The 23,127-nt window shown below is 37.9% G+C and overlaps 1 pseudogene across 2 annotated transcripts in view; it reads right to left on the bottom strand.

Annotated features, from left to right (window-relative positions):
• Window positions 1-22,862, bottom strand: part of LOC149081238 (long-chain-fatty-acid--CoA ligase 1 pseudogene) — a 29,747-nt pseudogene extending 6,885 nt beyond the window's left edge. Inside the window, exon 1 of one of the 2 annotated variants that reach the window (XR_016193413.1) lies at window positions 22,738-22,862. The product of XR_016193413.1 is annotated as a long-chain-fatty-acid--CoA ligase 1 pseudogene, transcript variant X1 (transcript). Of the gene's footprint in view, window positions 1-7,779; window positions 7,840-22,737 lie in introns of those variants that run through there. The other variant, XR_016193414.1, reaches the window with a different exon arrangement.
• Window positions 22,863-23,127: the final 265 nt, after the last annotated feature.

Genomic DNA, 23,127 nt, shown 5'->3' with positions numbered 1-23,127 from the left:
ATTTTTCTTAACAATAATATCTGTTCTACGTTGAAAAATTCAAAATTTCAAATTATAACCAATATTGTTTTAATTATTGTCAGATTATTGTCGAATATTGTTTTAATTATCTCAGTGTTTAAAAATAAAATGTGGTAATACACAAAAATTAAGTTCCTCATCATGTTATATGCCTATTGTGTTCAAAATATTGTCCAAAATCATCATTAAACTTTTTGATGGAATAAATCTGTTTTTGATGCTTGTCATGCCAAAAGCCAGTTTTTGATGACCAAAACCAAACATTGCTACAAAGTAACATTGCACAATATTCTGAACTCAGTAAGATTTCTGTCATAGTTTACTTCAAAATAATGCTACCTCTCATTAAAAATGAAAAAAAGTTCATTCAATAGCAAACTATGCTCCACAGAGAGCACTTAGTGCTCATTCAGAAGACAGGAAAAGGATGAAACTTCAATGTTTTAATGTTTTCAGGTTTTACAAGAGACTAATCAGAGAGCCCATAGAGTTTGGGAACCATAGTCACAGCTGGTAAAATTTTCCGTGGAGGGGGTGTCATAGGACAAATAAGTCTAGATAACCCTGGTCTACAAAATCTCAGTGCTCTCTCACCTCTCAAAGAATTTCGTTAACTCCCCCCCCCCCCCGATCTATGCACTTGGGCAGCACCCTCAATTGCTGTGACACACTGATTGGGAATCGAGGGGTTGCTCTATACAAAATATCCACCCACGAGGGCCCTTTTATTGGCACCCCCTCCAGCACCTCCCAATTCCCCCTCCTAGAGCCTACCGAAATCATTTTTCCCAATTGTTTTTTGTCAATTTAATTTTTCTATTTAATATCAGCGCCCCATGGAAAGAATCGCCCCTGGAATCATTCTATCATTTCTTTCGGTAGATTAATCCCCACCCGAAAATAGCATCACGGCACTATGGGGAAAGGGGGTGCCGCGGTACATCGTCTGGGAAATCACTACCCCAGATCAGCAGCGGCACTAGGTCAGTCGGCGTGAAATCCGAATTGAAAGGGCGGAAAAAAAAAATTTGTCGACCAAAAAAAAGTGGTGTCGGGGACGCCAAAAATAAGTCCCCCACGGGTAGAGATTTTCTCTCGAGCCGCCCCTGCCGCAGACTGATCAGGGTGCCATACAATAAAAAGCGAAAGAACAGGAAGATTCCGTGGAGTAACCAAGAGCTTTTTCCTCACCTGTCAGCATCACGCCAGTTTTTCTACGCGAGCTGCACCAGAGAACCATGCTCCCTCTCGCACTCCAGTAAGGAACTTACCATTTGAAAAACTATCCATAGCATCCATCGCACGCGTCTCGGTATGCAAGGGTCGTCACATACCCAGAAGACTCATCGTTTATGCACGCGAAGCTGACTTATCACACGTGGTTCAAAACGGCAAAACGGGCTTTCGAGAAAGTGCGAAAGCTCACGCGCACACAGCTTCTTCCCACTCCTCAATTCATATATGACGAAAGTTAATTTTTATAGGCAAGCAGATCATTTACATATTGGTTTTCTCGCTTAAATGTCACCAGACAGACACACAATATTCCTTTGAACCATATAAAAAAAAAGAGCAAAAGGCCAGCGACACAAGGAAGTCATTGCACTCGCACTAACTCACGAAAAAGCTCTTTTAAAATGAAAAAAAAATAATAGAAATGCAAGTTTTTTTTTTCCTTTACCTTGCGTCATTATAACTGGTAATGGTATAGTAGTATCATGCGAAGCAAACTCAGACATACATTGTTCTACACGCTCCAGCGCTTCATGACACACACCAGGTTCACTTCTCTTTAAGTATCAGAAAATGTGAAGAAAGAAATTGACGTATAAGTTTTGTTTCTTTCCAATTGCGTAATTTCCTCAGAAAAAAAAGCACAATTTCCTTTTTCCACCGATAAATATGTGACGGTGTTTTTTGCGTTAATAATCACGCAAACATTTTCTTTTTCTCGCAATGATCAGGGTAAATGAAACTGATGCGAATCGCGCACGATTCCGATTAAAATGTTATTTTAATAAGAAAATGCGATTGTGCGAATGGCGTAACCCACGAGAGGATGCAAATAACGGCTCTTTATAGCGGAATTTAATAATAATAAAAACTTGCGTAGGAAATGTGGTATAAAATCTGCTCAGATGGCGAAATGTCATGTCATTTTTTCCAAAAATATTTGAGTTGTTCGCATTCTCGAGGTTCGTTCGTCGAATTTTGTTTTTTAGTTTATGAGGAAACAACGAGGGCAAATTGGGATAAGTCAAAAAGCCACAGTTTCGCATTTTGGCAAAATATTATTAACAAATTTGCCATTGTGAAATTTTGAGAAAGTGACATCACATTTCGCCCTCTGAGTACAAAAATACAAATTTATGTCGTTACGGCACTGGAGGAATCGGCACACATTTCAATATGAAGTAAAATCTCTCCAGAACACTGAACTAAAACTCTATAAACGCCGTGCGTGCACGGTAAAATGGAAATGTGGTCATGGTAGTAGCAGAAAGGTGTCTAAACAGTTCACTTGGCATGCTTCTGTTTTTTTTCTGCACTTCTACTCTTGCATTTTTTCTTATCTCAAATTCGAACGTTTTTTCCCTTTGAACCAACACAGACATGTCATATCAGTTATAAATCAGCGGCATATAGTATTGTTACGAAAATTATGTAAATAGTTATTTATTATGTCATCTTTCACTTGTAAATAGTCATTACGCATTTCTCTGTAAATCTCGCCAAGTTTGTGTGCGAGACATTATCCGGAACTGTACATGTAAAAAACCGATTTACCGCCACAGATCTGCGCAGGGCCACCCTCATCAGAGAGAGTACCTACTTCTAAATCATAAATTTAGTATTTATTTGCAAAAAAAAAAAATCGTTTGTTGCACAATATTGTACTTTTCATCGATTTTAAAATTTTCGTTTGTCCATTTTCTCCGTCTTTCGGCAAGGCCATCTGTCTTTGGCGCTAATGAGAACATTTTAAAAGTTTATTATAAATTTAATATAACTTTTTAACTTACTGTACAAAACGAGCGCAAGATTTTGACCCTTCCTAATTGTCGATTAGCTCCATAAGTTTCGGACAGAACTCAGAAATGAAATCGTATTCCACGAGCAAGAATTCAAAAAATTCAGCTCAGCAAAATTCCGACCTATTTTCGCTTGAAAAAGTGTAAATTATCTAATTATCGAGATTTTAATGAAAATATATGGTAACAATAAAAAAATTTTCGTATCAATTTCATAAATACGAAAATCGCGTATCTCTACTCATGGTGCAACCAGGCAAATGTATGCGACAAATCACTCACCTTATGTGCAATGTACTGTGATGTAATCCCATCCCGCCCAACACTGGCAAATGCATCAAAAACCAACGAAACATATATATATATTACGTCAAACAAAATCCATCGCAAATATTCAGCTGGCGTATCTTCATATGATGACATTTATATATTTTTAGAAACTGCTTATTAAAAACACACTAGAAATAGATGCTAATTAGCACGAGGAAAAACAAAAAGTGACACCGTGGTTCGCCCCTCCCACACACACACAGCAGACACTTAAAGTATTTCATTTACAACGTTAATCTACGTACCAATGACTCGAAGACGATAATTTTATAATCATGACTATGACCAGTGATGTCGGTATACACACACATGCATATTTAAGCAATAAATTAAGTTACAGTCAGCCATTGGGCCTGGTCAGCAACTAGGGCAGGGCGGACTATGGTGCCCAGGGCACTGAAACAGAAATTGATACGAAACAGGGAGCCGAGTTTATTCCCTCTTTGTTCAAAATTACGAGGGAGGGGGGGGGGGGGGTTATTGGCACTGGACCAGAGCGACAGAGTATATTTTCGTTTCTTGTTGCGGCCCTGGTAAACAAAATATTAAGCGCCCCCCCCCCCCCCCCGAGGGCATGCGCTGAGCGGCCCTGGTAACAGTCGACAGACATATTTATAGGAGAAACAATCAGCTAGGGGTTCCCAAAATATGCGCCCACCAAATCTTTGCTAAACCTGCTCTGGGGAGCAGCAGATAAAAGTTGATTAAAGTGAAAAGAGTGCCGCGAGTGTAAAAGTTTGAGATTCCCCTAATACGATTGAATCCTGGTTACAGCCAAACTCTCGTAATGTATTTCTGTCGTACCGACATGCTACGCGTATTTGAAAATGAGGCACGCTCAGGGTGTCAAAAAAGGTAATTAATAAAGATAAACCAGAAATTATACTTTATCATTCCCCCTTGACAAGAAGTTCACGAGCATAACGAAGGATACAGAAAAACTGGAAAATTCCTTTGCCTAGGGTCGTCTTAAGAGCAGGGTTGGGTATTTTCGCCGGGACAGTGGCAAAAACTGGTAAAAAAACTGACAAAAATGGTTTTTTATGGAATAAAACATTTGACTCAATGTGTATTATAGGTAACTGAGGCCTGAAATCATTGCAACCACTAACTTTATACTGTTGTACTGTGAAGTAGTCTGGTGAATTACCATTTACAAGTAAATAGAGATACCTTTGATGCTTGTTATAATGACCACCCATCGTCTGGGACGATAGAGGTTGTTATAACAGAATACAATTCTTTTTAATATGTGTGTGGGGGTTGAATACTAGACAAATATGGAAAGTATCTTTGGTTTAGGCTTAGCAAAAACCTATTTTTGTCAGCACGCTTTTACACTAGTTTTGCTCCGGCTATGACAAAAACTTACCAGCCCTTAACGGTATTGATTATTAAACCAAAATTTGAGTTCAAAACTATGTCATTTGCATAATAAATCGAAAAATAAATGTACAGCAATACAGTGCATGCATAGACAGATGAGGAAAGAATCTGTTTTTGCCGGGACAGTTTTTACCATGGTTTTTTCCACCTATAGCAAAAACTCACCAACTCAAAAGTGTATTAATTTTTATAATGAAGTTCAGCAAGAAGTGTGTGTTTGTGTTTAAAACTATCTTATTTACTTTGAAAAAAATAAACAGGCGCAGTAATGCTTCACATGCATAAATGAAAAAATAAATTTTTGTCACTTGCCTGCTCAAGAGCATAATGGATCCCCACGCAAATCGATTTTACTGAGCCCCCCCCCCCTAATATGACTAGAAATGCCTCTGCCTGCAGACTACTACTAAACCATGCACGCACTTCGTCCCCATTCTTGTGCGGAATTTCTAACGAATCAGTACATGTTGGAATGTGCGTGTAGGTGTTGTGAACCTACCAATTCACGTGCTTAATCTCGAAAACTTACCAGATCTTGTTATCTTGAGCCACCCAACCCTTGCAGTTGAGGCTGGGCTATGCACAAGTAGGTCGATGCGTCAAGACGGTACTGGTGTCGACACACTATGGGTGTTAATTTTTGAGAGGACACATGCAGTCAAACCCCGATGAAAATAGCATTTGTCATTTTCACTTCAAAATTTTGAAAACAGATGGCAGCGCTGGTAAAGCATGAAAAACATTAACTCCGACAAAATAAAATACGTCAGAACCCCGCATACACACACAACAAGCACGTTCCAGTACGAACCAATTCGTTAGAAATCCCTCTAGAGCAGTAGTTCTCAACCGGGGTGCGAGATGGGGAAAAAAATTACATGTCGACTGATTATGCAGGAAAAATTAAAATGATAAAAATTGAATTTTTCAATTCTTAAAAAATATGAATCATACTAATAATTTACGTCGAAAGTTTATTTTTCGATTAGCGTCGCACTTGTTTTTTTATTTTGGTTGATAAAAAATATCATTATTTACCTAAACTATTTCGTGGTTTGTTTTTTACATTGGTGCCTCGTGTTATTAGCACGTTGTACTTAGATTTGCTACTGTCGTGAACACACGACTCAGGAAAAAGCGTTAAAAAAATTCAGTCGTGTCAAAGAAACATTAATTTACAGTTGTTGCGGCTGGAATCAATATAAATCAAGAACTATTCAATGAATCTTTTTTCCTAATCTCAAAAACATGTTTAAAAAAAAAAAAGGTTTTTTTTAAGTTTCGTTTCGAATTTTAAAAAATGAAGCCAAAATTAAATATTAGGCCTAGCAAAAAAAGACATTAAACAGTAAGTAAAAGAATTCATAGAAATTAATTATTGGATAATTAATGTAATCAATTAAAGAAGAAAAAAAATCTGAATTTTCTAACAAAAACCGTATTGTCCGGGGGGGGGGGGTGAAGGAAGGTAAAGTCGCATTGCTCTGAGGGTACGGGAAGGAAAAAGGTTAAGAACCACTGCTTTAGATCGCCCCCCAACGCAATCTAACCCATAGGGCCCTATGTTATATCCGTAACTTCTACCGCGCCCCTGGAACATTCCATCGCCCCCAAGGGGGCGTTAACGTCCACGTTGGGAATCACAGCTCTAGAGGAATGTTTACGAGGTGCATTTATCCACATAATCAAGTCTACTTTGTAGCTCAAATTTTGTGCACCGAAAAGAGTTCGTATAACTCTTCTCTGCATCCCCTTTCAACCAAGTCACTTTCTTTCTAGATGCCTTCAAAACCGTGCGGCATACTTCAAGGACCAGACGACCCTGACGAAGCCACGGAATGATCCATATTTTCTTTAGTCTACTACATGTACCTTTTGGTAACATTTTTACAAAGTTTCTTACAAGTTGGTTTAATTGCATATAACCACTACTTCGATTTTTTTTCTTCAAATTTCGTAACGAAGGAGACTTGAAAGACCAAACAAGAAAGTTAAGAAAATAATCAATTTTGATGATACATCAAGATAATTCGAACACAAAAACCTCTCCTGGAAAAAAAAGACAAAAAAAGACAATGTTTGGATGTTTTCCGAGAAAGACGTAAAATGATTTCAAGTTTATTTGATCATTTTTGTCGCACCACTGTCATTTTCTGCACACGAGGGATAATTAGACCGGGACCTATAATTTATTGCCGATTCCGAACGGCAGCCTATTTTTTTTTTATACTCGCCGAGAGGTTGGTGCTCTAACCCCTCGATGTGGGACTTCCTTCGGTAGAAATCTTTGATTTCCAGTTTAGAAATTTTAAATTTAGAACAAATTTTAGGCGATTCGAACACACTTCCTTTCCTGATGGATTTTTGTAACAAATTTGGAACATGCATAGTTTAGGTTCTAGCGATGAATCTTCAAAACTAGTATCTCCGTTTACATCAAGAAAATAGGGGAAAAGGGGTTAAAAAATCGGACGAGCGGCGTTGTTTGTTCTTTAGTTGCAAGAGAACACTCCTTTTGTCTCTTTCCTGTTATAGTCAAAACCGGGGTTTTTCTTCTTTAATCTGTTTTTTCCTTCATTCGATCGAAAGGAAAAACGAATGGAATGGGGAGGGGGCATTTTTTCAATCTACTCCCAATGATAAACCTACAAAATGAAGGCTAGAGTCAACGTTCTCTCTAGTTTTTATTTTACGTGCGCAGACCGCATTTCTACTATGCGCGAAATGGCAATATGCCATCTCCACCTTTGCCTTTTTTCCTGTTTGTTCCGAAACGCATCCTACGAACCTTTTAGCAACCTCTTATACACCTTTCCCACCCACTCCGAGAATACAAGAAACATTTTTGAAAACTCCTATATAAGAACTGATGAAAAACTTATTAATTTCGAAAAGAAATTCATTTTTTGAACCAAGATAAATTTTTCGCTCTTCAATTAAAAAAGACGTCTCATTACAAAAAGGCACAAACGTAAAAAAATTGGAAGAAAATATCTTTTAGTATACTCACGTTTGCTTATAGTTCACAAAAAAAAATACTAGCATCTCTTCCACATCATATTGATCTATCGCCTCTGGTCACTTTATCGAGAAGTGATCAGAAACGTGTGAACGTAGCGCACGTTCGAGGTGTCTCTTACGAGAGCTTGAGCAAGCTAGATTTCTTCTTTTACTCAATCAATATGAAGAGAAACATAAACACGTCATTATCTTGCTTACTAAACGGTAGTTCTCAAATTCCGTCAAGACATACAAAAAAAAAACCTCACTGAAAAAAACAGTGAGTAATGATAACAGATTCACTCTGATAACAGTAAATCTCACTACACAACGATATCCTTTACTACGTAAATCCTTTTATAACAATACTTTTAAAGAGATTTCGCAACGTTACTTTGTTAAAATTTCGCTCAAAATCACTTTCACGATATATGTTTCATGCATGTAAATATGATGTTAGAAGTCTGCCTGCTTCCTATGGAGAGACATACAGTCGAAGTCCGTTATAACGAGTACGGCTTATAACAAGAACCTCGTTATAACGAATGATTTGCAAGTGACTGTCAATGAGATACAAAAAAAATTCGGTTATAGCGGGTTGAAAATTTGGAAGCATTCACTATAACGTCAAAAAAAAAAATTATTTTCTTCAAAAACTCAACTGAGATGAAACACATTATTGCATATACTCCTTGCAAAAACATTACTCTGAGATAGTACTTACAAAGGATGGACCCAGAAAAAGTAACATTTTCTCGTCCTAATTTCTATGCTTTTCCATAATACACTGGATACGAGACGATTTTATCTGGCTATTGTTTCTCTCAGTGACTTGGGAAACCAAGGTCACAGCCAGGGCTTATTTGACCGGAACTAATTAGCCATTCCAACTGGATGAGCAAATCGTGCTAAAAAAACGTCCGGATTTGAGGGGAAAATGTTGACAAGTCCATACAGCCATGACAGTAGGCACTGATATAAGTGAGAATTTTAATTGTTCAATCAGTCCACTAAATCGTTTAGAGAATACGAAATTCTATGCAAAAACGTCTTAGAAAATCGACAGCTGCGACGCTAAAAATCAATTTCCCAACTGAAATTGTTTCATTTGCTAATTTTAGAACAAATGTTCTATATCCGAGGATGATGTCACTATCCGCTATCCACACGAGGGTTTTTAACAACTAGCTGATGCGAAAATATATTTAGGAAAGATAAAATTCAACTGCTCCCCCCCCCCCCCCCCCCCCGCGAGAAATCGATTCTTTCAAAAATATATCTTCGCATCAGCCAGCTGTTAAAAACCTTCTTATGGATAGTGGAGAGTGACATCATCCTCGGATAAGTCACCATCTGGTGGCATCGTCAGCAGTTGTGAGCTTTGGTCTGAGTTAGGTCCGACCGTCCATGTACGGTCCTGTTCAGTGCACACGAGCTCCAAGGAAAGATTGAGGTGTTCGTTGCCTTGTCTAGTGGTCTAAGGCGTTCTTCCAGAAAGTGAAAGGACGTGGGTTCGATTCCCCGCAGGGGCAGTTGAATTTTTCCCTCTTTCCAAAATATATCTTCGCATCGGCCAGCTGTTAAAAACCTTCGTATAAATGTTTTATAACAGTGTTCAAGTTTTTACAACTGCGGAATTTGTTCAATAGTTGAATAATTTCGCGGAGGGGCGGTAATAGTAATGATTTGTGGGCAGGTAAAAAGTAAACAGGAGAAAAAAATATATAGGGAAAATAATTTACGAACTAGCAAAAAGTAAACTAATGGGCGAAATAATTAGTAGACCGGCAGAGTATAAAAAAAAAGGTTTTGGAAAAAATAAAAAAAATCGGATTCTTTTGATTTAAATCAGATTTTTATTAAAATTAACCGACTCCTTATCAGTTAAAACAAATCTTGTTAATCATTAAGAATGCATATTATCTGAGATAGCTTATTTTTTCTCACCTAATGTCTCAAATTTAATTCAGCATTTAATGAATAAACTACAAACTAAACAACAAACAAACGAACTGCACGCAAAAAATATAAACAACAAAATTCTGTGTTTATGTAACATCAAAAGGTCGTTAAGCCCAAATTAACTTCATGAATTAACATCTCTTGTAGGGAAGTGCTTTTATTCATGAGGGCCCCCCTCAAAGTGAATGCCTGCTGGCGATTCAGTATCGCACATAGGTGCAAGGTTTCTCGATTCACTCAATCGAAATGTTACAACCAAAGGGTCATTCGGCAACAACTAAATGAAAAACATTCTACTAACAAGATTGTTTCTTGCGTAATTTATGTATGCATTTATTAATGATGCGCTTCCGCCTTTCAGGATGCTAAATAATTTACACAATTTTATTCATTCACGGATTTAATGAGTTCTGGTAAAGAACAAGCAAACTTGAAATTTTTAATAAGAAAACTGAAAAAGTCTAAAGTTCAACTGTATTTATATGCTGATACAATATCGATTATTTTAAATCGACAATTAAGAGCATAGAATTCAAAGCTAATTTTGTTTCTTTTTTCATTATCAGGGGAACCCTATATAGTAATGCAACCCCCGTCGTAATGCATTGCAAATTTAATGTTTAGTGCAGTTAAATATCTATAAGTAGCTCCCATATATTTTTCTGACATTTTTTCCATGCACAAAATCAAAAAAATAGAACAGCTATCTTTCTGCACTGATATAAGGATTAGGTTTCAGTCTATATTTACCAGATCTTATGTGTGTCTTTTAATCGACAACTTTACAGCATTTCAATTACATGCCAGGTTATTTTTATTTCAACATCATTGAAGTTAAATAAAGGAAAAGTAAATTTAAATTTTATGATTTAAATCAATGATTTTTTTTTAAATCAAGTGATTTGAATCGGCGTATAACGTGGACTGGAAAAAAATGGTAGAAAACAATTGCAAAAAATTAGCGGGAAAAAATAAATGCGATAATTTCCCGACCAGCAAAAAACAAACAGGAGAAATAATTTGCGGGCAGACAAAAAAAGTAAACGTGGGGGGGGGGGGGAAGAATTTTCGTAAAACAAATAAATTGGAGAAATAATTTGCGAACATGCAAAAAAAAAAAAAAAAAAAAAAAAATAGGAAAACAAATATAATTTGCTAACTGCTGAAAAATACACAAATGAAAGAAAATTTGTGGACCGGAAAAATTAGGCGAAATGTTTTTCGGACCAGTACGGTTGAAGCACACTGATCTAAGGCCGGTATTACACTATAAAAGTTTGATAAAATCCCTTTTATAAAACTAGAAAAATCTAACCAATAAGGTTATTGGTTACATTCTAGAAAATGTAACCGTTGACGTTATTGGCTGCATTTTTCAAGTTTTATAATAGGACTTTTATCAAACTTTTATGGTGTAATCTCGGCCTAAAAGACATCCAAATGCAGAAAAAGCAGCAATTTTCAACACCTAACAGAAAAAATTTAAATTCGTTAATAACGTCATTTATAAGTCCGTTATAACGACAATTTTCTTCTCGATTGTTCCCCGCGGAATAAAAAGGTTGTGCATCCCTGACACACACCATACTTCTGACAGATTGAATCCACAATATCAAATTATGCAAATTACGGGATATCTTCAACTTATAAGATGTTGCTCATCCTAAAAATTCACATTATAGTTCTTTGTATAGCAGGGTTTGACAAATCCGTGGTGACGAAAGAGTCGGTACTGGCACTTAAAATTTTATACGTTTGATTATTACATTTGTGTCTGAGGACATTACAAAACATTTTCGGCTTTTTTGTCAGCGTACGTACCAGCATTGAAAAAAGTCGATACGTCCCTGAAAAGTAAAATATCTATATATATATATATATATATATATATATATAGGACCATTTTTATTAGAGAAAAAGTATGACTCATTAAATTTGGCTGGCGTCTAAGTGTTTCCCTCATTTGTCAGGTCCTGTTGTAGAGCGAACCTATTGCTTGTGCGTTATTTTGAACGGCGAGATTCGTTCAAATTAGACCCAAGACCATGGCCCCCCCCCCCCCCCCCGATCCTGCAACAGGGCTTCTGAGCTGAGATCTTTGGCGGACTCCAGGCCAAATTATTCACGGCCCCTGTGCATTAATAGTGTTAAAAAATTTTCAAGAATTCTCCCGGGTTTCACGGCTGGAGTCCTTTCACCCCATCCCTCCAGGGATGACGCATGCCCACGACTTCAAAGCAGATAGTTAAAAGATGTCAACTTGGAATTCGACCTTGGAGGCACACCGATCAAGAGCCCATCTAGGGGCTCCACTATACAACGGGCATAGTACCAGGGGTAAAAAAGGAAAATTGTGGAAAAATTTATAAAAATGTTTGTGTGAATGTCTAAAATTATAACGATTCGCGGCTTATACGATGAGAGGGCGCCGAAACGGGTGAGAATTTTTTTTTTTCTTGAGCCGTGTCTGATACTACCCTCTCAAAACAAAGTGCTTCAGCCTAAGCTACCGCTAGACAAAGGGCACCTACACAGAGGGCAAGAGCATCGGGGACTTCCATCAAGTACGCTCATCCAGCAGCGGGACACCGATGGGATCTTCGGTTGGCCCATCCAGTGAATTTACAGTGTGAGTAAACGAAAAAAGTAAAGATAAAGGTCTGGACACACATATCCGCACCGTGTCAGGACCGCAGCTCGGGCGTCAGTTGGCCGAGGCTCGGCTCGTTCCCCTTCAGACCACACATTTCCGTGTGTTGCCCGTGTCGCTGCCGTATGCTGACTATAGCTTAACGAAGCTGTGTCGATTGCTTCAAGGCTTTGCAGCCGGTTCGGTGTAATCAAAATGGTCAGTAAATTAATTAACAAGAATGATTTGGATATAATAGCCCTAGCGTAAATTAACAATAATTAATTGTTCTAAACATTTCTGTAAATAATCTATACATGTGTATAATTTTTTTTATCTATCTGTATATGTGTTCGTGTATGTTTTCTAAAGAAATTTTTATTTTGTTTTATTTTGGATTGACCTCCGATAGATTTTTTGTATGTGACAAACCCGCAAAAAAGGACAGGATCTTTAAATGCAGCTGAAAATAAAAAGACGGCCATTTGCTTAGTTTGACTATATGCATTCTTGTTTATAGTTTGGAGAGAGGAGATTATTTACGGAGTGATAAAAGAGAGGGGAGAGAAGAAAAAATGTCATTATATAATATATATATATAAATTAAAACAATCTGTTGGGGAGAACGGTACTCTCTTCTTCACTCGTTTTTATTCAGAGTCAACCGCCATCATAAATATAATCATCTGTAGGGGCAGGTGGTGTCAAATTCCGATAACACCTCGGAGAAGTGTATCTCAGCTCAGTAGGAGCATATTGTACGAAAGAGCGCGCACATCTGTGTGTGAACGCGGAATCTTCTAAACTAAAAATTGGCTCCTCTGCAGATGACAAATGGATATTAAAATCAATAACAATTGGGGTGTTTAGTCTGCCGGGGCTTGATTCAATGATAATGCCTCTCCAGTATTCGATAATAATTTAAAGCACTCATTGCCAAAGTCCCAGTCGCTGAAATACCTTTGTCAGATATTTAGCACAAAGGTAGGTGCTCAAATTTTTGGAAGGTGTGAGCCACTTCATTGTTTTGAAATATTTCGCGGGCTTCTTGAGTTATTCAGAAATGAGCCTCGATCCTCCAAGATTATCTAAAAAGAAGTGTCACGTGCCGCTTAAGTGATCTGCAAGCGTGCCGCGGACCACTCGAGAGATCTGGAAATATGTCACTAACCACTCAATAGGATAATCTGCAAATGTGTCACGATCCACTTAAGTGAACTGGAGGTGTGCCGCTAGTCGCTCAAGTGATTTTTAAATGCGCTTGAGACCACTAGAGAGGTTTGTTTTGTTTTTTGTTGTCACGGGCCACATCAAATAGTTCCAAGGGCCGCATTTGGAGCACAGGACATGGGTTAAGCATTTATGGCTTAACATGTCGCATCTGATGTGAGTACCAAATTTAAATGTCGCCTATATTTTTCCCATAAGAAAAAACCCAAACATTTTCGAACTGTTTTCCATTTAATTTATGTTAAAACTAAAACAATGATTCATTTATAGAGCATCGGAAATTAAACCCAGTTAGTTTTCCAAGTTTATGTTATTATTTTAACAAAAATCTCCCCGGCAAAATTTCGTTATATGCTATGAAACATAATTTTAAACTTTGTTTTCCCATCAAAGTTGTGAAAATGCTTATCCATAATGTTTTCTGCATATTACGCTAGTGCCACAGAACCGAGGCCAAATGCGCCTGAACAATTTCGGGGCACGAAAAATGTTTAGAACATCCCCCCCCCCTCCCTTTAACAAGATTTCATATATTTTGTGGAGAGGAGGGAATCGGCATCATGAATGAATATACACGAACGCTAAGAAATACCCCATGGAAAAAAAAACTAACTACAAAAATGTGAATTAATAGAAAAAAAATCAATGGGGGTAATTTTAAACTAATGTGAGAAACCGTTTCCGAAATTAGTGAAAACTTTAGAATCAATGGATTAAAAATAATTGAAAGAAATTATTTCAGTACCAATGAAAAATTAGAATTAACAAAAGAAATAATTTCGGAATTATTTTGAAAATTCAGAATTAATGAAAATCAAGAGAAATAAATAGAATTAATAGTTCTCCGCAATTGATGAAAATTGAGAAGCGAAATAAAATAAATGAACTCTTTTATAAAAAAAATATATCTGCTCTCTCTATCCCGAGACCGCACCGTCAAATGTTAATTAACACAAAAATTGATGGAGATAATTTTAAACTAATGTGAGAAACCGTTTCCGAAACTAATGAAAAATTTAGAATCGAGGGATTAAAAATAATTTGGAGAAATAATTTCAGTATCAATGAGAGAGAGAGAGAGAGAGAGAATTCAGAATTAATAAAAGAAATAATTTCGGAATAGATTTTAAAATTTATAATTAACGGGAGAAATAATTCCAGAACTATTGAAAATTTATAATTAATAAAAGTAATAATGCGGAAATTGATTAAAATCAAGAAATAAATGGAATTAATAATTCAGCAATTGATGAAAATTGAGAAGCGACATGAAATAAATGAGCTCTCTCCTCTTTTATAAAAAAAATCTGCGCTCTCTCTTCTCTCCCGAGCCCGCACCGTCACCGTAAAAATATAAAATAAACTAGTTGGTGACGGTGCGGACGCGGTGCTCGGCTACGGTGCGGATATGTGTGAACGGCTGCACTGCTTAGCAAAGAAATATTCTTTGACCGTGTGATGACCTACACTCGGCCGACGCACGTGTCGGGCACGGTGCGGATATGTGTGTCCAGACCTTTAAGTGTGAAAAAACTATACGGACGTCTAGCAATCATAGATCCCCAATCCCCCGTTTTCTTCGTATCGGAAATCCTACGGCACCTACGACGAAACATTCTTTCCAACGCAAGTTCCGCGAGCTCTGCCATGCACTATGCAAATGAAGCCGGGTCCGGACCACCATTCAAAAATCTGTTTTCATCCCGGTTTTGACGGAAAACCGGTTTGTGCGCGTTTGGGCATCGAGTAGAGCCATTACTTCCTAGAGATGTGGAGGTAACGGTAGAGATATAGCCTCTGGAATATCTTTATACAGTCGCCTTAGGTAAAGCCAACACCTAGCCTTCACGCGAAGCTTTGACGTCACTGACGTCGTCAAATTCACCTGCAGCCATTGGATAAAACAGGACGACGTATGCGAATTCTTTACTCTTTTTGCAATATATGCAATGACTATAGTTGAATATAGCCACTAGAATAAGGTCCTTATCAAGGCGCCTTCATATATGTATTAAGGAGTTCTAGGTGAAATAGGCGACTGCAGTGACGTCACAAGCTTCGCGCGGAGGCTTTCTGCTATAGAAGGTCTTGGTAGAGCGGCGGGTTTAGACGCGGCTTTACAGATTGCCTTCCGCGCACAGACAAAAAGATCAACTCCGAGTTTGTTGTCTTCTACCGAACTCTCTCACTTGCGTATACGAATTCATCGTGACGGTAAAGATCGATGCACCCGATTTTTTTTAAAACAGATTTCCGTAGTATTGCGAGTCTCCCGTAGCTGCGCAGTTCATTGCGGGCGTCCGTAGGAACTACAGACAATCCGTAGCAGTTGGCAAATCTGAGGATTTGACTGTACAGAAACTCACAACCGTACATCGAATGATTAGATTTTTTTTTAAATTACAACTTAATAAATGATTTCCATACACTTATTTCTGTGTCATCATCAACAATTAATGAATTCATATTGAACTTGATGATAATCATTTTAGCAGCAATTTTTTTTTTTTTTAATTTCGATAGACCAGTGTTTCCCAAAGTGAGCAATATCACCCCGAGGGGGGATGCGGTAGAAGCTTAAGGTTTAGTACAGTATCCTATAGGTTGACTTGAGTTGAGGGGCGATGAAACGAAAAGTTTGGAAAATGTGTGATAGACCAATGATTCCCAACGTGGGCGATAGAATCTACGGGTATAACATAGGATGCTATGGGTTAGATTGCGTTGGGGGCGATGAGACAAAAAGGTTGGGAAATAAAAAATCATGTCTCGAGAGGGCCAACAACATGTCTGGGTTCCAACCCAGCTTGCCGAAATTGCTAAGATGCCCCACAAACCAGTGACACAACAAATGGATGTATAACTGAATTGCGAAAAGTGTATTTGTACGACCCATCTCAGGAGCCCTTGTGGCCCAGACTTGACCCTTTAAAGCGGTTTTAAAATTTTTCCTGATCCACATTATAACTGCCACAATATAAATCGCTAAACCTTCTAGAAATTGCTGCCTTATTTTCAAGAAGAAATTTTTTTTTCGATTGGGGGTGGGCTGATAAATGCCCCCAACACCGAAAATAATAAAAACAAAGGAGAGGGAAAAATACAATCGTTTTCTGTTTATGCTGTAAGCAAGAATACTATACTCACCTCAAAAAGAAAAAAAAAATCCTCCCCCCCCCCATTACCAGACTGAACAACAGCTGACTCCGCCTACTGGCAATTTATTGACAACGGGGGGGGGGGGGATATCTCAATTACCGCTGTAAGACCCCTTTCACACGGAGCGGTTGCGGGTCCGGATCCGCATGCCCATTCACCTTAAAGCCCACGTTGGGAATCACTGATCTATGCTGTCTCTCACTTTCATTCAACCATTCAGAATTCTCAACACCATTTCCTATCAGCTGGACACATGGCCAATGAGACACCTCTAAGGTGTGACTATGTCAGCGTGTGACAAATCTCAGGTGGCAGGTCAACATAGTGACTACAAAATCAGTATCAGTGCCTAAAATTTTCTTGACGGTAGACGATAACAAAATCAGAGGTTAAAGGTAACAAAATTTTCAGATTTCTTAACTATGTTATGTGTCTTTCAACATGGGAAGAGGTCATTAAGTCTTGGAAAAGTGACGGGGAGATCATTTTTGCAACTCGAAGCTGGGAACCACAAAAAACCAACCTGAGCCAATCAACACTGTGGCGACAGTAGGGTTCGAACCCCACTGTCATCGCATTTGTGGTCAGCTGAAGTTGGTTTCCTGTGGTCCCTAACTTAGAGGCGCAAATGCTGGCTGATCTCCCTGTTAAAGTATCCCCACAGAGAGCAGCAGGCCTACAAAGATACAATTATTCAATCATCACACCGCATAGCTAAAAAAAATTAAAGGCAGATGGCAAAACTACACCTAACAAGCATTACACAGAAACAAACTTCACGTTAGATTCACAACACGTACACGCACATTCCAACATGACATGTACCAATTCATTAGAAGTTCTGCAGAGGAATATAGACGAGGTACATGCGTGGTTTAGTAGCAGTCTTGGAAAAGTAAGAAAAATACTTCAAAAACTACCAAGTACGTTGTTGAACAATCTCAGAAAGAATTTTAAGAAAAGTGTGGAAAACACTATTAAATTCTATGGGAACATGGTTTACGCTAGATAAAAAATTCCTTTAGCAAAAAAGCGAAAATGGGGGGGGGGAAAGCTTTAGCAGGGCTCCCACTCGAAAAATTAGAAAAAGTAGGAAAATGCAGGACTAAAAAGTAGGACGGGGGAGGGTAACCCCCTTGGACAACATAATCATAGCATAATGAAAAAAAATCTTTAAAACAATGTTTTTGCAAAAAAAAAAAAAAAATTATTTAAAAAAAAAATTTAATTTTGAACTAATTTTCTTTTTCAATAGTACTATTTCAAGTCAAAGCAAAAAGACAAATGACTTGGTTGCAAAACCAATTTTCGGCCAAAACAGTGTACTTAACAACCACAGCGATAATTCTTTTCTGTCTCTCCTCATATATATTACATTCTTTTTCTGGAGTCTTCCAAAGTCCTTCCTTTCGACAATGCACAGCAAATTTTGAAGACTTACGTTTTTTTAAGAATGATGCTCTTTCAAGATCACTTTCAAAAACGCAGTGCAAAATGTGTAAATTACAAGATCTGATGTAAATAAAGGCAAGGTGAACCAGATAGTTTTACTCCGTTCTCTCCATCCTTTTTCAAAGGGATTGGTTCGCATTTTACTATTCAATGCCAGTGTAATCATTTTTGACAAATGAAGCACTTCCATTTCTAGCTCTTTGCTGCGCATTATAAATATTGTTTATGCCTCTTCATGCCTTAAGAATACAGAAGACAACTGAATCCTACTGGGTAGCATCAGAATCACCAAACTTAGAATAGGCCTATGTATCCCACTGCTTTGTAATGCAAACTGTTGTTTCACCAATTTGAGCATAATTTTGAATGATGAATGTTAATTACTGTCCAAGACCATGAAGCATAATATATACAAAATTATTTTTTCCATCCAGACAGAAGTTTTTAATGACTACTATACTCGTTGAACCGTCAAACTAAGAAAATGAAAAATTAATCAACCAAATGGTCCACATACACCCCCCCCCCCCACCAAATAATCTTAAAAACGATAAAATTAAAGAATCATTAATTGCATTCTTCAACATTTGTAATATTTGGCAATATATCAGTGATTCTCTGCTCAGTTAAAATCAATTACACAAATTTTGTCGGTAGGATTTGGTAAGAAAGTAGGACAAAACCAGGACATTTTACCAAAAAGTAGGAAAAGTAGAACGAGTGGGAGCCCTGCTTTAGCAAAATGCTACAATGCTAATGATTTATGGTTGGATGTTTTCTCATTTTGTACCTCATGTACGCATCTTTGAGAAAGTGACTACTACTTTTTTCGCATTCTAAGATTTTCTTTTGCATTTTGCACAAAAATGAAACCGTAGCTTAAACCCTGTATGGGAATTTTCGCTATTTAGTTTTACATGATTATTATTACGTGATTTATTACACATTCATCAGTGGAATCTCAAAAGAACCAGGCTTACATACTGAAATGCATGTTCTGAGTGCATGTATGCCCCTGAACCAGCACAACTTTGTTGTCAAAGTTGTTGTTTCATGTTCTGCTGGTACTGCCAACACCATCTCTAGCAGAAGGCCTCTGCGCGAAGCACATGACGTCACTGAAAAAGTTATTTCACCAGTAGTCATTGGATATAGCAGACCGACGCATGCAATATCTTTACCTTTTTTGCGGCATATCCAATGACTATAGGTGAAATAACTTCAGTGATATGACGAGCTTCGCACAGAGGCCTTCTGCTATAGATGGTGTTGGTACTGCCATCTGTCTTACATATTTTGAAGTGAGGTTGGTAAATGCCTGAATTTTTATATTATGTAAGTATATCATGTTGTAGGACTACCTGCTCTCTGCGGAAAAACTTTTTCAAATGGGAGAGCAGCTTGCATTTATGCCTCAAAGTTAGAAAACGTCAGCAAACCACCTTTCGGCAACCACCACTGTGCGCCAATGAAGTTTGAACCTGGATATTCATAATGGGAGTCCAGCACGATGCAAAGTGTTGGCACAGCTTATAAAAGATGTACCAGATGTAAAGAAGTTTGATTGTTTTAAAGGGATCTGAGATTTTTTTTTCATGCCCCGATTCAATTTTTAAACGAAGTTCAGACACACTAACCAAATTTCTTAGGAGCTAAGAAATGAGTCCAGAATGGTGTTGCTAAAAGTGTGGGTACAATTGCATTATTAATTATTACATACAGTCCTGGTACACACACATACACTCCCTGTAGTGCTAATATATTCTACCCATGACGATAAAACATGAGCAACAATATTTTTCTCAGGCTCTCTGAGATTCGTTGTTTAGAAATTACACTGTGTACAGAATTAAGGAGTTGATGAAAATAGTGTTGATTGAAGAAAGACTGAAATAACATCAAATCACTAGCGGTACGGCTATTTTGTGAGTAATCTAATTCTTGAAAATATTTAAACATATGGAACAGCTACAGTATGGTCTGCCAGGACTATGGTGACATTTTCCCCACAATAAGTTGCCAAGACCGTCATAATATGGCTCTGAGTTGCCGTATTTTTCAAAATCTTTCCAGTTTTCATTGGGTAATACCAAGTGGCACTAGCTTTGCTAAACGGTTTTTTTCTTTTGCTCACTGCGTTTTTCCAAAAATTTTAAACAGCTGTTGTTTCATTTCCAACACGTCCTTGAATTATTATTCCTCCTTTTTCCTGTCGCTCGCATCACTTGGATTATTATCTACTGGTCAGGTCGTATCATACCATTTCATTATTTGCTCCATTTTATTATTTCGCTATATTTATTACTTATTTATCCATTGTCATGCCTTCTGTCTTATCAGTTTATTATTTAAAAGGAACCCAGAGAAACTTTCATGCCCAGTATTCCTTATGCCCTGATTTGTTTATTATAAAAAAAAGTCTGGGTTTTATATTTTTTATACTGCTGGTTTAGTCTAGAAAGTGATATTTTTGCTATTATTATGCTTGGTGATTTCTATTATGTTTTGCATACGTGATTTTTTTTTTTTTTTTTGGAGTCCGTAGTGTCTGACGGTCTTGGCAACTTTTCATCGAGCCATCAGACATGTTTGGTGCCAAAAGAAAAAAAAGTCGCCAAGTGACGGACCATAGATCATTATATCTCTCAAGGGACAGTCCGGGTCTTGTCTGGACTTCAAGGACCATAGAGCAGCTGTTCCGCCCAGGGCAACAAATTCAGAGAGGAAACAAGGGCAGTAAAATTATAAGCAGCCTCTGCTTATTCAGCGAACAACAGGTCAGTGAGCCACCAAAAAACTGCCTAACAGGCTTGCAAGCATGTGAGTGACCTACAGTGAGGTGCGAAGCTCAGTGAGTGACCAAAAGAGTGACCTGGGAAGTGAGAAGCCAGATCACTGAGTGACTAAAAGAGTGTAAATACAGGAATGATGTAAAGAATGTACAAGCATGCGAGTGACTAAAAGAATGATCTAGAGTGAAGAGACAGGTCAATGAGAGACTAATAGAGACAGTGTAAGTATGGGAGTAACCTAGAGAGTGAGTGTAAGGAAGTGACATAGAGCAGCGGAGCCCTTGGGGCTCCTTGCGCACTCTGCGGCCGCTTGCAGAAAATAGATAAAAACAGTAATTAAAAAAAATAATTGTGAATATTTTTATATAGTAAAAATAAATCGGTAACTTTAATGAATAATTAAGTAATGGGCCTATGGGGCTCCGTGAGTCAAAAAGGTTAAGAACTGCTGACGTAGAGTGTAAGTGGTCAGGTCAGTGAGTGACCAAAAGGGGTGAACTAGAGAGTGATGACCAGGTGAGTGAGTGACCAAAAGGGGTGACCTAGAGAGTGATGACCAGGTGAACGAGTGATTAAAAGTGGCATAAAGAGTGCGCAGGTATGAGAGTCCCAGAGAATGTGTAAAAAAATTTCCCAAGTGGCTCATCTACTTCCGCGAAGGTTGCGCAAGGTCCCAGGTTCAAAACAGGGGAAGAATATAGGTAACAAGATATTTTCCCTTAACAAGCTTCATGCAACCACTGATAGATGGCGTCACAGAATATGCAAAAAATCTGAGACGTACGCCACAGAACAATTTAGAATTCTAAGAAAAAGTGCAAAAAACACTATTACATGTACAGGGATTTTTCTACCGCAAAACATTTCCAGTCAGCAGAGGCCTCATCACAAAACATTCTGCTTCGGAGGGGAGATGGCGCCTTCATGTCCAACCCAACTCGCGAACGGCAGCAAAATTACATTACAGCGATGTGGCAAGAGTTGATGAGTGAAGTAGAGAGTGAGTATTGGAATGACCCAGAGAGCAAAGAACCACATCAGCGGGAGACAAAAAGAGTGACCTAAAGAGCATGAAAGCATGCGAGTGATCAAAAGAATAACTTAAGGACAAAAACATATTTATAGGGGAGAAGTAAGGAGAGGGAGTTAAGCGGGCTATATCCCAGAGCAGCAAATTTGAGAAATGAATGGTCAAGAAAATTAGAGCAGAATGGGTAGAGGGCGGCTAAACCATAAATACACCTGACTGTATTGTTTATTATAACCCTGTTATTAATAGTGTTGTCACAAGGGTTAGTACAAATAAAGTTCGGTACAAACACTTTCCGATGATCTGATTCAACTTAAATAAAATCATCACTAAATAACTGAGAGCCCAACTTTTAAATCAAAACTGTTCCTGTATGGTTCCACTTCACACACTGGGCATTAACATTTAACCCTAAATGGACATTTTTTTTTTTTAATATTTTCCGAATCCATCAACGAAATACCTTGAAAGAAACAACACTGTTTACACAATATATACAGCATTTAACGTAGGATTTGTGTTTTTACGAGTGACAAACAAAGCGTAATACGTGTATAAGAGATGGGGAAGAAAAAATCCATTTAAAGGGTGAAAGCCGGCAACAAAGGATGAACTGATGACTGAATCTATTCAAACATTTGTTTCATGTTAAAGTCTATAGTTATGTATTATTTGACATGATATCAAGCATGTTTCCATGCAAACATGACTTACCGATTCTTTACATTGAACGTGGGGAGGAAAAAAGAAAAAAAATGTCCCGAGTCAAGACCACCACATGCGGTCAACAAGATGATGTTTCACTGCGGCAATCGCGGCGCCCCTTCTCTTCTTCTTCTTCCATTGTGTGTGTATTGATTTTTTTTTCACATCCACCGCCGTCGTCGTCGTTGTTGTAATTGTGAGAGTACAGGTAGCACGTGATCGTGATTCCACCTGCGCAATTTCAACTTTGTTACTTTTTTTTTTGAAGTATTACTAAAATAGTGTGTCCAATTTTTAAAATTTTGTAGTGCATTTTCTCTTTTGGAATATAATCAGAATCTTTGCGTTGAAAATCGAAGTACGGGAAACGAATTTCTCGGGTAGTTGATTGTTTAAAAC

The sequence above is a fragment of the Pholcus phalangioides genome, unplaced genomic scaffold, assembly GCF_987345545.1.
Source record: "Pholcus phalangioides strain wild (caught in Gottingen) unplaced genomic scaffold, Ppha-v1.0 ptg000010l_1, whole genome shotgun sequence".
Taxonomy (NCBI): Eukaryota; Metazoa; Arthropoda; class Arachnida; order Araneae; family Pholcidae; genus Pholcus; species Pholcus phalangioides.
This window is presented reverse-complemented; position numbering and strand designations above follow the sequence as displayed.